Raw genomic sequence first — 12,928 nt, 5'->3', positions numbered from 1 at the left:
GAGGTTCCCTCCTCTCTCTTAGGATTAGGATTAGGATTTTTAGAACTTAGGAATATTTTTATCTCACCTTTCTATTAGGTTCAATATCTTTTTATTTCGACTTCTCTTAATTGTTAATTATTGATGTTGCTTATTTGGCTTATGACTCTTCATGTTTGGATTGATTTTATTTTATTAATGCAATTGAGGTATTTCAGACTTATGATTGTTTTCTCGAATTTATGTTATTGATGCTTGGGCTCTATCCAAATTATTTTCATTCAAGTAGATTTTATTCCCTTTTGGCTTTGGTTGATTAATTGGTAACTCTTGAGTTGTCAAACTCAGCAGTGGTTGAAATTGGCAGATTCTAATTGATCTAGATCGCTCTAAAGCTAGTCTTCCCACAAGGATTGACTAGGACTTGAGGATCAAACTAATTAGTCCACTTGACTTTCCCTTGCTTTAGTAAAGGTTAACTAAGTGGGATTGAAACCCAATTCTCATCACACCTGATAAGGATAACTAGGATAGGACTTCCGATTTCTCATATCTTGCCAAGAGTTTATTTTATAGTCATTTATTTAGTTTTCTTATCAATTAAATTACTTGTTCAACCCTTTTTAAAACCCCAAAATATACCTTTGCATAACCAATAATAAGAACATACCTCCTGCAATTCCTTGAGAAGACGACCCGATGTTTAAATACTTCGGTTGTCAATTTTAAAGGGGTTTGTTACTTGTGACAACCAAAACGTTTGTACGAAGGGATTTTCTGTTGGTTTAGAATCTATAATCACAACACGACTATATTTTTACAAAATTCTTTACTAGCAAAAATTCCAACGCCACTTGGCCTTGAGTAGGGCTCTCATAGAAAGCGCTGAGCTCTTTGAGAGAGCACTATAGCTTCTCCTTTGACGTGCCACGCTTTCCTTCTTCCATAGGCCACGCTTTTCTTCTTCCTTAGGCCACACTTTCCTTGTTTCTTTCTCTTCTTCACCTACAAGTAATCAAAACAACCAATCAAAGTATCACCAAATTCACAAAGTTTGTAAATCATTCAAAACCCAATTAAATTTAGCTTAAACCTCATGATTAATGTCAAATAAAGGATGGTTGATTGATTCAACAAAACCATGCAATTTCACTCCAAACCACTTACTTACAATGCAAGAAAGTGCATAAAACCTAATGAAACAAGTGAAAAATGCTTGAAAAGCTAGCATAAGATGACTTGTCATCACAATACCAAACTTAAACCTTGTTTGTCCCCAAGCAAGCACTAAACATAAGAGAAGATGAAATGAAACAGAGAAGTATGCATGTCCTTATTTAGCAGATAATTGAACTTGGTTCATGGGGTTTTATGCAGATCAATGGTAGCTCATTTATTACTTGCTGCTATATAGAAAATGTTTTCCCCAAAGGTTCACTAAGATTGCTGCTACAATGCTTTGCATTTTCTTGATCCCTTGCTAGCTTTTCCTTTCTTATTTTGCTTAGAGAGCTTATTACTCATTGAAGGCTTGGTGGCAAATGTTGCAGTAACCTTTGGCTTAGTTTTGCTCAACATTTCTTCACCACAGACACATGGCTCACATTTTCTTCCTAGGAGCATTGATGCACATCATCTCTTTGGATTACTAAGTGTTTTGTAGCTAGGTTGCTCTTGATAGTGGAGTTTCCGTTGGCAATCCCAAATCAGTTTATCTAAGTGGCCAAGTTTCAAAATACTCCTCAGAACTTACTTGTCCAAGCATATCCTAGTACACAAACACCACAGGCATATGTCTTAGGATCCAAGCTATTAGTGTCTAGCCTTATTGTTTGTTTCTTTGCCAATTCTTGGCTTTTCTCTTTATTTTCTTTTTTTGTTTTAATTCTTTCTCAAGGGAATTTCATTAATAGCAGACTTTGTAACAGCAAGCTAGTTCATACTTCAAGAAATCATGTTATTATGCAGCATTTATTTTATGAGCTATTCATTAAATCAAGCAAATACCACCACTAACGTTCATTCACATTTCTACAACATTGGACATTCACTTTCTATTTCAAACCTTTTCCTTTTTTTCAAACAGCAAGGAAATAACACAAAATTCAAGCTAATGATGGATGACAAACATTATGCAGATCAGCATTCATGGCAAGCATTTCCACTTAAAACTAAATGAACACTTTAGCCAGACATATGGGGATTCCCAATTTTTTTAAAATATTTCTCAGCAATAGGGATTAGATGTAAATATAACCTATTGGGTTGCAGCTTTTCATTCTTCCTTCTGTTGTGTCCCTTTTTTAGTCATAATGCAGACTGTCTTCAATTATTGGCTGTTTTCCTACATAATCCTCAAAAGTTGCTTGCTTCTCAAGCCCTTAAGCAAATGGTTAGTATGCATGAATTGAGTATGGCTTTCAGACTTACTTTGGTGTGGGAACACCAAACTTAATTCCTTGCCAATGTTTTTGATGCAACAAGCTAACCATTTATGAATTCTTTTGTCTTTGCTAAAGGTTATAAAGCTAAACTAGAAATAGGCAATGGTTAAATAGTTTGTCTGCTTTCTTAGAGCTAGTAAACCTTTATGCAGAAGATGAGTGATGAGCGGATAATTTACACACTTTTTGGCATTGTTTTTAGGTAGTTTTTAGTAAGTTCAAGCTACTTTTAGGGATGTTTTCATTAGTTTTTATGTTAAAATTCACATTTCTGGACTTTACTATGAGTTTATGTGTTTTTCTGTGATTTCAGGTAATTTCTGGCTGAAATTGAGGGATTTGAGCAAAACTCTGAAAAAGGTTGACAAAAGGACTGCTGATGCTGTTGGAATCTGACCTCCCTGCACTCGAAATCGATTTTCTGGAGCTATAGAACTCCAAATGGCGCGCTCTCAACGTAGTTGGAAAGTAGACATCCAGAGATTTCCAGCAATATATAATAGTTCATACTTTATTCGGAAATTGACGACGTAACTTGGCGTTGAACGCCAAGTACATGCTGCTGTCTGGAGTTAAACGCCAGAAAAACGTCATGATCCGGAGTTGAACGCCCAAAACACGTTATAACTTGGAGTTCAACTCCAAGAGAAGCCTCAGCCCGTGGATAGATCAAGCTCAGCCCAAGCATACACCAAGTGGGCCCCGGAAGTGGATTTAAGCATCAATTACTTACTCATGTAAACCCTAGTAGCTAGTCTAGTATAAATAGGATAAGTAACTATTGTATTAGGCATCTTTGGTCTCAGTTTTGTTTTATTCTTCATCTTAGGAGACTATTGATCACGTTTTAGGGGGCTGGCCATTCGGTCATGCCTGAACCTTTTACTTATGTATTTTCAACAGTGGAGTTTCTGCACACCATAGATTAAGGGTGTGGAGCTCTGTTGTACCTCAAGTTTCAATACAATTATTATTACTTTCTATTCAATTCTCTTCTATCCTTATTCCAAGATATACGTTACACTTAACTTTGATGAATGTGATGATCCGTGACACTCATCATCATTCTCACCTATGAACGCGCGTGACTGACAACCACTTCCGTTCTACTCTAGGCCGGGCGCATATCTCTTAGATTCCCCAACAGAATCTTCGTGGTATATGCTAGATAGATGGCGGCATTCATGAGGATCCGGAAAGTCTAAACCTTGTCTATGGTATTCCAAGTAGGATTCTGGGATTGAATGACTGTGACGAGCTTCAAACTCCTGAAGGCTGGGCGTGATGACAAGCGCAAAAGAATCAAGGGATTCTATTCCAACCTGATTGAGAACCGACAGATGATTACCCGTGCTGTGACAGAGCATAGGAACATTTTCACTGAGAGGATGGGATGTAGACATTGACAACGGTGATGCCCTACATACAGCTTGCCATGGAAAGGAGTAGGAAGGATTGGATGAATGTAATAAGAAAATAGAGATACGAGAGGAGCACAGCATCTTCACACACTTATCTGAAATTCCCACTATTGCTTTACATAAGTATTTCTATCCCTTTTTATTTTCTATTTATTTATTAATTTTCAAACTCACCATAAATCAATTTAATCTGCCTAACCGAGATTTACAAGGTGACCATAGCTTGCTTCATACCAACAATCTCTGTGGGATCGACCCTTACTCACGTAAGGTATTACTTGGATGACCCAGTACACTTGCTGGTTAAGTTGAACGGAGTTGTGCAAAGAAAAAGCTTCTCTAACAGTGCCTGGAACTCATGTATCACAATTTCGTCCACCAAGTTTTTGGCGCCGTTGTCGGGGATTGTTCGAGTATGGACAACTGACGGTTCATCTTGTTGCTCAGATTAGGTAATTTTCTTTTCAAAAATCTTTTTCAAAATTTTTCTTTTCTTTTTCGTTTTTCTAACCATGTTTTTCGAAAAAATTAAAATAAAAATACAAAAAAAATTAGAAAATCATAAAAATAAAAAATATTTTGTGTTCTTGTTTGAGTCTTGAGTCAATTTTTAAGTTTGGTGTCAATTGCATGCTTTAAAATTTTTTCTTGCATTTTCGAAAAATTCATGCATTCATAGTGTTCTTCATGATCTTCAAGTTGTTCTTGGTAAGTCCTCTTGTTTGATCTTGATGTTTTCTTGTTTGGTGTATTTTCTTGTTTTTCATATGCATTTTTTGTTTGTTAGATTCCATGCATTAAAGATTTCTAAGTTTGGTGTCTTCCATGTTTTCTTTGCATCAAAAATTTTTTCAAAAATATGTTCTTGATGTTCATCATGATCTTCAAAGTGTTCTTGGTGTTCATCTTGACATTCATAGTGTTCTTGCATGCATTAAGTGTTTTGATCCAAAATTTTCATGTTTTCGGTCATGTTTGTGTTTTTCTCTGTCATAATTAAAAATTCAAAAAATCAAAAAAATATATTTTCCTTATTTTTCTCATAATTTTCGAAAATTTGAGTTGACTTAGTCAAAAATTTTTAAAATTAGTTATTTCTTACAAGTCAAGTCAAATTTTCAAAATTTAAAAATCTTATCTTTTCAAAATCTTTTTCAAAAATCATATCTTTTCCAATTTTTCCTCTTTTTCGAAAATTTCAAAAATCTTTTTCAAAATATTTTCAAAATCTTTTTCTTATCTTTATATCAAATTTTTGAAAATTAGCTAACAATTAATGTGATTGATTCAAAAATTTGAAGTTTGTTACTTTCTTGTTAAGAAAGGATCAATCTTTAAATTATAGAATCATATCTTGTAGTTACTTGTTAGTTAAGTAATTAATTTTAATTTTAAAAATTAAATCTTTTTCAAACATATCTTTTTATCACATCTTCTTATCTTATCTCTTTGTCATATCCTTTTCAAAATTTTATCTTTTTCAAAAAAATTTGATTTTAAAATATCTTATCTAACTTCTTATCTTCTTATCTTTTCAAATTTGATTTTAATATCTTTTTCAACTAACTAATTAACTTTTTGTTTGTTTCTTATCTTTTTCAAAACCACCTAAACTATTTTTCCCTCTCTAATTTTCGAAAATACTTCTCTCTTTTTCAAAAATTCTTTTTAATTGTTTTAAATTTTAATTTTAATCTTATCTTATCTCTAATTTTCGAAAATTACTAACCCCTTTTTCAAAATTGTTTTCGAAATTCTCCCTCTCTTTTCTTATTCTATTTAATTATTTAATTACTAACACTTCTCTTCACCCCTCTCCACCTAATATCCGAATCCCCTCTTCGATATTCTTCTCCCCTTTCTTCTTCTACTAACATAAAGGAATCTCTATACTGTGACATAGAGGATTCCTCTTCTTTTCTTGTTTTCTTCTCTTTCATATGAGCAGGAACAAGGACAAAAGTACTCTTGTTGAAGTAGATCCAGAACCTGAAAGGACTCTGAAGAGAAAATTAAGAGAAGCTAAGTTACAACAATCTAAAGGTAACCTTTCAGAAACATTAGAACAAGAGAAGGAGATGGCAGCCGAAAATAATAATAATGCAAGGAGAATGCTTGGTGACTTCACAAAGCCAACATCCAAATTTGATGGAAGAAGCATCTCCATTCCTGCCATTAGAGCCAATACCTTTGAGCTGAAACCTCAGCTAGTTGCCTTAATGCAACAAAACTGCAAGTTTTATGGACTTCCATCCGAAGATCCTTATCAGTTTTTAATTGAGTTCTTGCAGATCTGTGAGACTGTAAAAATGAATGGAGTTGATCCTGAAGTCTACAGACTCATGCTTTTCCCTTTTGCTATAAGAGACAGAGCTAGAATATGGTTGGATTCACAACCCAAGGATAGCCTGGACTCCTGGGATAAGCTGGTCACTGCCTTCTTGGATAAATTCTTCCCTCCTCAAAAGTTGAGCAAGCTGAGAATGGATGTTCAAACCTTCAAACAAAAAGATGGTGAATCCCTCTATGAAGCTTGGGAAAGATACAAGTAGCTGACCAAAAGATGTCCATCTGACATGTTTTCAGAATGGACCATATTAGATATATTCTATTATGGTCTATCTGAATTTCCGAAAATGTCATTGGACCATTCTGTAGGTGGATCTATTCACCTAAAGAAAACGCCTGAAGAGGCCCAAGAACTCATTGATATGGTTGCAAACAACCAATTCATGTACACTTCTGAGAGGAATTCCGTGAATAATGGGATACCTCAGAAGAAAGGAGTTCTTGAAATTGATGCTCTGAATGCCATATTGGCTCAGAACAAAGTGTTGACTCAACAGGTCAACATGATCTCTCAAAGGCTGAATGGATGGCAACATGCATCCAACGTACTAAAGAGGCAGCTTCTGAAGAAGCTTATGATCCTGAGAACCCTGCAATGGCAAAGGTTAATTACATGGGTGAACCTTATGGAAACACCTATAATCCATCATGGAGTCAAAATACTCTCGGTTAATATTTGCTTCGATTCGTGACATCTTTAGGATTGTAATTTGATTGATGATCAATGGTTGGGTTTGGACTATACTTGCAACGTCAATCCTATCTTTAGTGCGAAAATCCAAACCTATTCTTTTGGTCACTCTATCAAATTTTAGCGCCGTTACCGGGGAGCTAGCGTCATGAGTGCTATGTTTTGGTTGTTGTAAATATGTCCATAGTGTGAATACATGCTTTTTGGTTGTTTGTTTGCTTTTGTTGATAATTAGGATTTTATTTCTTTTGTCACTTGATGTCTTTAGTTTTTGTTTCCTATTTTCTCTATTAGTTATCACCCTCTTGGTTTGGAGTTTGGTTGTGATCATTTTGTAGAATTTGATAACTTCAATTGTGGATTGCATCATGGGTTTGGAGCAACAATTTTGGGAGGAGCAACCTCCTCCATATTACAATTAACCATACCCTCCCCAATATGCATGCCCAAACCAAGGATATGGTATATTTCACTATGACTATATACCTCTGCCACCATATACCTATGACCCTTACCCTCAACACAACCCTCAATCACCGTAATTTTAATCACCACACTACCACCATCATACACCTTCTTATACACCACCTCAAGATACTTATCAACATGCACTACCTCCCACATATCTAACCTTCTTCCCAACCAATGAACCTTCCTTCTTACCTAATTGTGAAGCTTTTCCACCCTTGACCCAAGACCACCAAGTCCTTCAAGCCTTTCTCCAAGAGCAAGAAGGATTTCGAAGGACACAAGGGCAATTCGTTCAACCGTAGCCGAAGCGGTGAACCGCCTAGTTCTCCTACACTCATCCAATCAAGGCTTTCCTCTTGAGGAATGTGGAGGGTCAACTAATGCATGTAGTGAAGAGAAGAGTGATGAGCGGATAATTTATACGCTTTTTGGCATTATTTTAGGTAGTTTTTAGTAGGATCTAGTTACTTTTAGGGATGTTTTTATTAGTTTTTATGAAAAATTCACATTTCTAGACTTTACTATGAGTTTGTGTATTTTTCTGTGATTTCAGGTATTTTCTGGCTGAAATTGAGCGACTTGAGCAAAAATCTGATGGGAGGCTGACAAAGGATTGCTGATGTTGTTGGATTCTGACCTCCCTCCAATCGAAATGGATTTTCTGGAGCTACAGAACTCTAAATGGCGCGCTCTCAATTGCGTTAGAAAGTAGACATTCAGGGCTTTCCAGAAATATATAATAGTCCATACTTTATTCAAGTTTAGACGACGCAAACTGGTGTTCAACGCCAGCTCCATGCTGCATTCTAGAGTAAAACGTCAGAAACACGTCACAAACCAGAGTTAAACGGCAAAAACACGTTACAACTTGGCGTTTAACTCCAAGAGAAGCCTCTGCACGTGTAAAGCTCAATCTCAGCCCAAGCACACACCAAAGTGGGCCCCGGAAGTGGATTTATGCACTTAGACTTATTTTTGTAAACCCTAGTAACTAGTTTAGTATAAATAGAACTTTTTACTATTGTATTAGTCATCTTGGTTATCCTGGTTCCCTCTCTGGGGATGGAACCAATGAACATCTTTATCACTTATGTATTTTCAATGGTGGAGTTTCTACACACCATAGATTAAGATGTGGAGCTCTGCTGTACCTCGAGTATTAATGCAATTGCTACTATTTTCTATTCAATTCAGCTTATTCTTATTCTAAGATATTCGCTGCACTTCAACATGATGAATGTGATGATTGGTGGACGAAATTGTGATACAAGAGTTCCAGGCATTGTTAGAGAAGCTTTTTCTTTCCACAACTCCGTTCAACTTAACCAGCAAGTGTACTGGGTCATCCAAGTAATACCTTACGTGAGTAAGGGTCGATCCCACAGAGATTGTTGGTATGAAGCAAGCTATGGTCACCTTGTAAATCTCAGTTAGGCAGATTAAATGGTTATGGGTTTCGAAAATTAATAATAAATAGAAAATAAAAAGGGATAGAAATACTTATGTAAATCAATAGTAGGAATTTCAGATAGGCGTGTGGAGATGCTGTGCTCCTCTCGAATCTCTACTTTTCTATTACATTTATCCAATCCTTCCTACTCCTTTCCATGGCAAGCTGTATGTAGGGCATCACCGTTGTCAATGGCTACCTCCCATCCTCTCAGTGAAAATGTTCCTATGCTCTGTCACAGCACGGCTAATCATCTGTCGGTTCTCAATCAGATTGGAATAGAATCCCTTGATTTTTTGCGTTTGTCATCACGCCCAGCCTTCAGGAGTTTGAAGCTCGTCACAGTCATTCAATCCCAGAATCCTACTCGAAATACCATAGACAAGGTTTAGACTTTTCGGATCCTCATGAATGCCGCCATCTATCTAACTTATACCACGAAGATTCTGTTGGGGAATCTAAGAGATATGCGCCTGGTCTAAAGCAGAACGGAAGTGGTTGTCAGTCACGCGCGTTCATAGGTGAAAATGATGATGAGTGTCACGAATCATCACATTCATCAAGTTGAAGTGCAACGTATATCTTGGAATAAGAATAAAAGAGAATTGAATAAAAAGTAATAGTAATTGTATTGAAACTTGAGGTACAGCAGAGCTCCACACCCTTAATCTATGGTGTGCAGAAACTCCACTGTTGAAAATACATAAGTGAAAGGTTCAGGCATGGCCGAATGGCCAGCCCCCTGAATGATCAAGAGACCGAATGATCAAAGACTACAAAGCCAAAAGATTAAACTATCAAAAGATGTCTAATACAATAGTTACTTATCCTATTTATACTAGACTAGCTACTAGGGTTTACATGAGTAAGTAATTGATGCTTAAATCCACTTCTGGGGCCCACTTGGTGTATGCTTGGGCTGAGCTTGATCTATCCACGAGTTGAGGCTTCTCTTGGAGTTGAACTCCAAGTTATAACGTGTTTTGGGCGTTCAACTCCGGATCATGACGTTTTTCTGGCGTTTAACTCCAGACAGCAGCATGTACTTGGCGTTCAACGCCACGTTACGTCGTCAATTTCAGAATAAAGTATGGATTATTATATATTGCTGGAAAGCTCTGAATGTCTACTTTCCAACGCTATTTTTGTAGCTCCAGAAAATCCATTTCAAGTGCAGGAAGGTCAGATTCTAACAGCATCAGCAGTCCTTTTGTCAGCCTTTTTCAGAGTTTTGCTCAAGTCCCTCAATTTCAGCCAGAAATTACCTGAAATCACAGAAAAACACACAAACTCATAATAAAGTCCAAAAATGTGAATTTAACATAAAAACTAATGAAAACATCCCTGAAAGTAGCTTAAACTTACTAAAAACTACCTAAAAACAATGCCAAAAAGTGTATAAATTATCCGCTCATCACAACACCAAACTTAAATTGTTGCTTGTCTCCAAGCAACTGAAAATCAAATAGGATAAAAAGAAGAGAATATACTATAAATTTCAAAATATCAATGAATATTAATTATAATTAGATGAGCGGGACTTGTAGCTTTTTGCTTCTGAACAGTTTTGGCATCTCACTTTTTCCTTTGATGTTTTGAATGATTGGCTTCTCTAGGAACTTAGAATTTCAGATAGTGTTATTGACGCTCCTAGCTAAGCATGTTGATTTTTGAACACAGCTACTTTTATGAGTCTTGGCCATGGCCCTAAGCACTTTTTTTTCAGTATTACCACCGGATACATAAATGCCACAGACACATGACTGGGTGAACCTTTTCAGATTGTGACTCAGATTTGCTAGAGTCCCCAGTTAGAGGTGTCCAGAGCTCTTAAGCACACTCTTTTTGCTTTGGATCACGACTTTAACCACTCAGTCTCAAGCTTTTCACTTGGACCTTCATGACACAAGCACATGGTTAGGGACAGCTTGATTTAGCCGCTTAGGCCTGGGTTTTATTTCCTTGGGCCCTTGGTGCACGAAATTGCAATCACACTTTTGCAATTCCGCACAACTAACCAGCAAGTGCACTGGGTCATCCAAGTAATACCTTACGTGAGTAAGGGTCGATCCCACGGAGATTGTCGGCTTGAAGCAAGCTATGGTTATCTTGTAACTCTTAGTCAGGATAACAATAATTATCAGGGTTGATTGTGAAAAGTAAAAGAACATGAAATAAGTACTTGTTTTGCAGTAATGGAGAACAGGTTGAGGTTTTGGAGATGCTTTATCTTCTGAATCTCTGCTTTCCTATTGTCTTCTTCTTCAAGCACGCAAGGCTCCTTCCATGGCAAGCTGTATGTAGGGTTTCACCGTTGTCAGTGGCTACCTCTCATCCTCCCAGTGAAAATGTTCAATGCACCCTGTCACGGCACGGCTAATCATCTGTCGGTTCTCAATCAGGTTGGAATAGAATCCAGTGATTCTTTTGCGTCTGTCACTAACACCCAGCCTTCAGGAGTTTGAAGCTCGTCACAGTCATTCAATCCTTGAATCCTACTCAGAATACCACAGACAAGGTTTAGACCTTCCGGATTCTCTTGAATGCCGCCATCAATTCTAGCTTATACCACGAAGATTCTGATTAAGGAATCCAAGAGATATCTACTCAATCTAAGGTAGAACAGAGGTGGTTGTCAGGAACACGTTCATAGTTGAGAATGATGATGAGTGTCACGGATCATCACATTCATCATGTTTAGGAACAAGTGATATCTTGGAATGGAAGCAAGCATGATTGAATGAAAAACAGTAGTAATTGCATTAATCCATCAAGACACAGCAGAGCTCCTCACCCCCAACCATGGGGTTTAGAGACTCATGCCGTGGGAAGTACACAAAGAAACGTGTAAAGTGTCACGAGGTACAGATACAATGTCAAAAGATCCTATTAATAGTAAGCTAGTAACCTAGGGTATACAGAAATGAGTAAATGACGTAAAAATCCACTTCTGGGTCCACTTAGTGTGTGCTTGGGCTGAGCATTGAAGCTTTCATGTGTAGATACTTTTTCTGGAGTTAAACGCCAGCTTTCATGCCAGTTTGGGCGTTTAACTCCAATTTTTATGCCAGTTCCAGCGTTAAACGCTGGGAATTCTAAGGCTTATTTGCAACGCCGGTTTGGGCCATCAAATCTCGGGCAAAGTATGGACTATTATATATTGCTGGAAAGCCCAGGATGTCGACTTTCCAACGCTGTTGAGAGCGTGCCAATTGGGCTTCTGTAGCTCCAGAAAATCCACTTCGAGTGCAAGGAGGTCAGAATCTAATAGCATCTGCAGTCCTTTTCAGCCTCTGAATCAGATTTTTGCTCAGGACCCTCAATTTCAGCCAGAAAATACCCGAAATCACAGAAAAACACACAAACTTATAGTAAAGTTCAGAAAAGTGAATTTTAACTAAAAACTAATAAAAATATACTAAAAACTAACTAGATCATACTAAAAACAATGCCAAAAAGCGTATAAATTATCCGCTCATCACAACACCAAACTTAAATTGTTGCTTGTCCCCAAGCAACTGAAAATCAAAGTAGGATAAAAAGAAGAGAATATACTATAGACTCCAAAATATCAAGGAAACTTAGCTCCAACTAGATGAGCGGGACTAGTAGCTTTTTGCTTCCGAACAGTTTTGGTATCTCACTTTATCCTTTGAAGTTCAGAATGATTGGCATCTATAGGAACTCAGAACTCAGATAGTGTTATTGATTCTCCTAGTTAAGTATAATGATTCTTGAACATAGCTAGTGTATGAGTCTTGGCTGTGGCCCAAAGCACTCTGTCTTCCAGTATTACCACCAGATACATACATGCCACAGACACATACTTCGGTGAACCTTTTCAGATTGTGACCCAGCTTTGCTAGAGTCCCCAATTAGAGGTGTCCAGGGTTCTTAAGCACACTCTTTTTGCCTTGGATCACAACTTTATTTCTTTCTTTTTCTCTCTCTTTTTTTTCTCTTTCTTTTTCTTTCTTTTTTTTCGATATTTTTTTTTAATTCACTGCTTTTTCTTGCTTCAAGAATCAATTTGATGATTTTTCAGATCCTCAATAACAGTTCTCCTTTTCCTTCATTCTTTCAAGAGCCAACAATTTTAACATTCTTAAAACAACAAATTCAA

At 36.9% G+C, this 12,928-nt stretch overlaps 1 non-coding gene across 1 annotated transcript; it reads right to left on the bottom strand.

The window, feature by feature from the left end:
* Positions 1-6,318: 6,318 nt before the first annotated feature.
* On the bottom strand, positions 6,319-6,422 carry LOC112767862 (small nucleolar RNA R71). Its single transcript, XR_003185308.1, has one exon. It is a non-coding gene; the product is annotated as a small nucleolar RNA R71 (small nucleolar RNA).
* Positions 6,423-12,928: the final 6,506 nt, after the last annotated feature.

The sequence above is a fragment of the Arachis hypogaea genome, chromosome 2 (assembly GCF_003086295.3).
Source record: "Arachis hypogaea cultivar Tifrunner chromosome 2, arahy.Tifrunner.gnm2.J5K5, whole genome shotgun sequence".
NCBI lineage: Eukaryota > Viridiplantae > Streptophyta > Magnoliopsida > Fabales > Fabaceae > Arachis > Arachis hypogaea.
The sequence above is the reverse complement of the archived record's forward strand: the minus strand, read 5'-3'. Positions and strand labels throughout refer to the sequence as shown.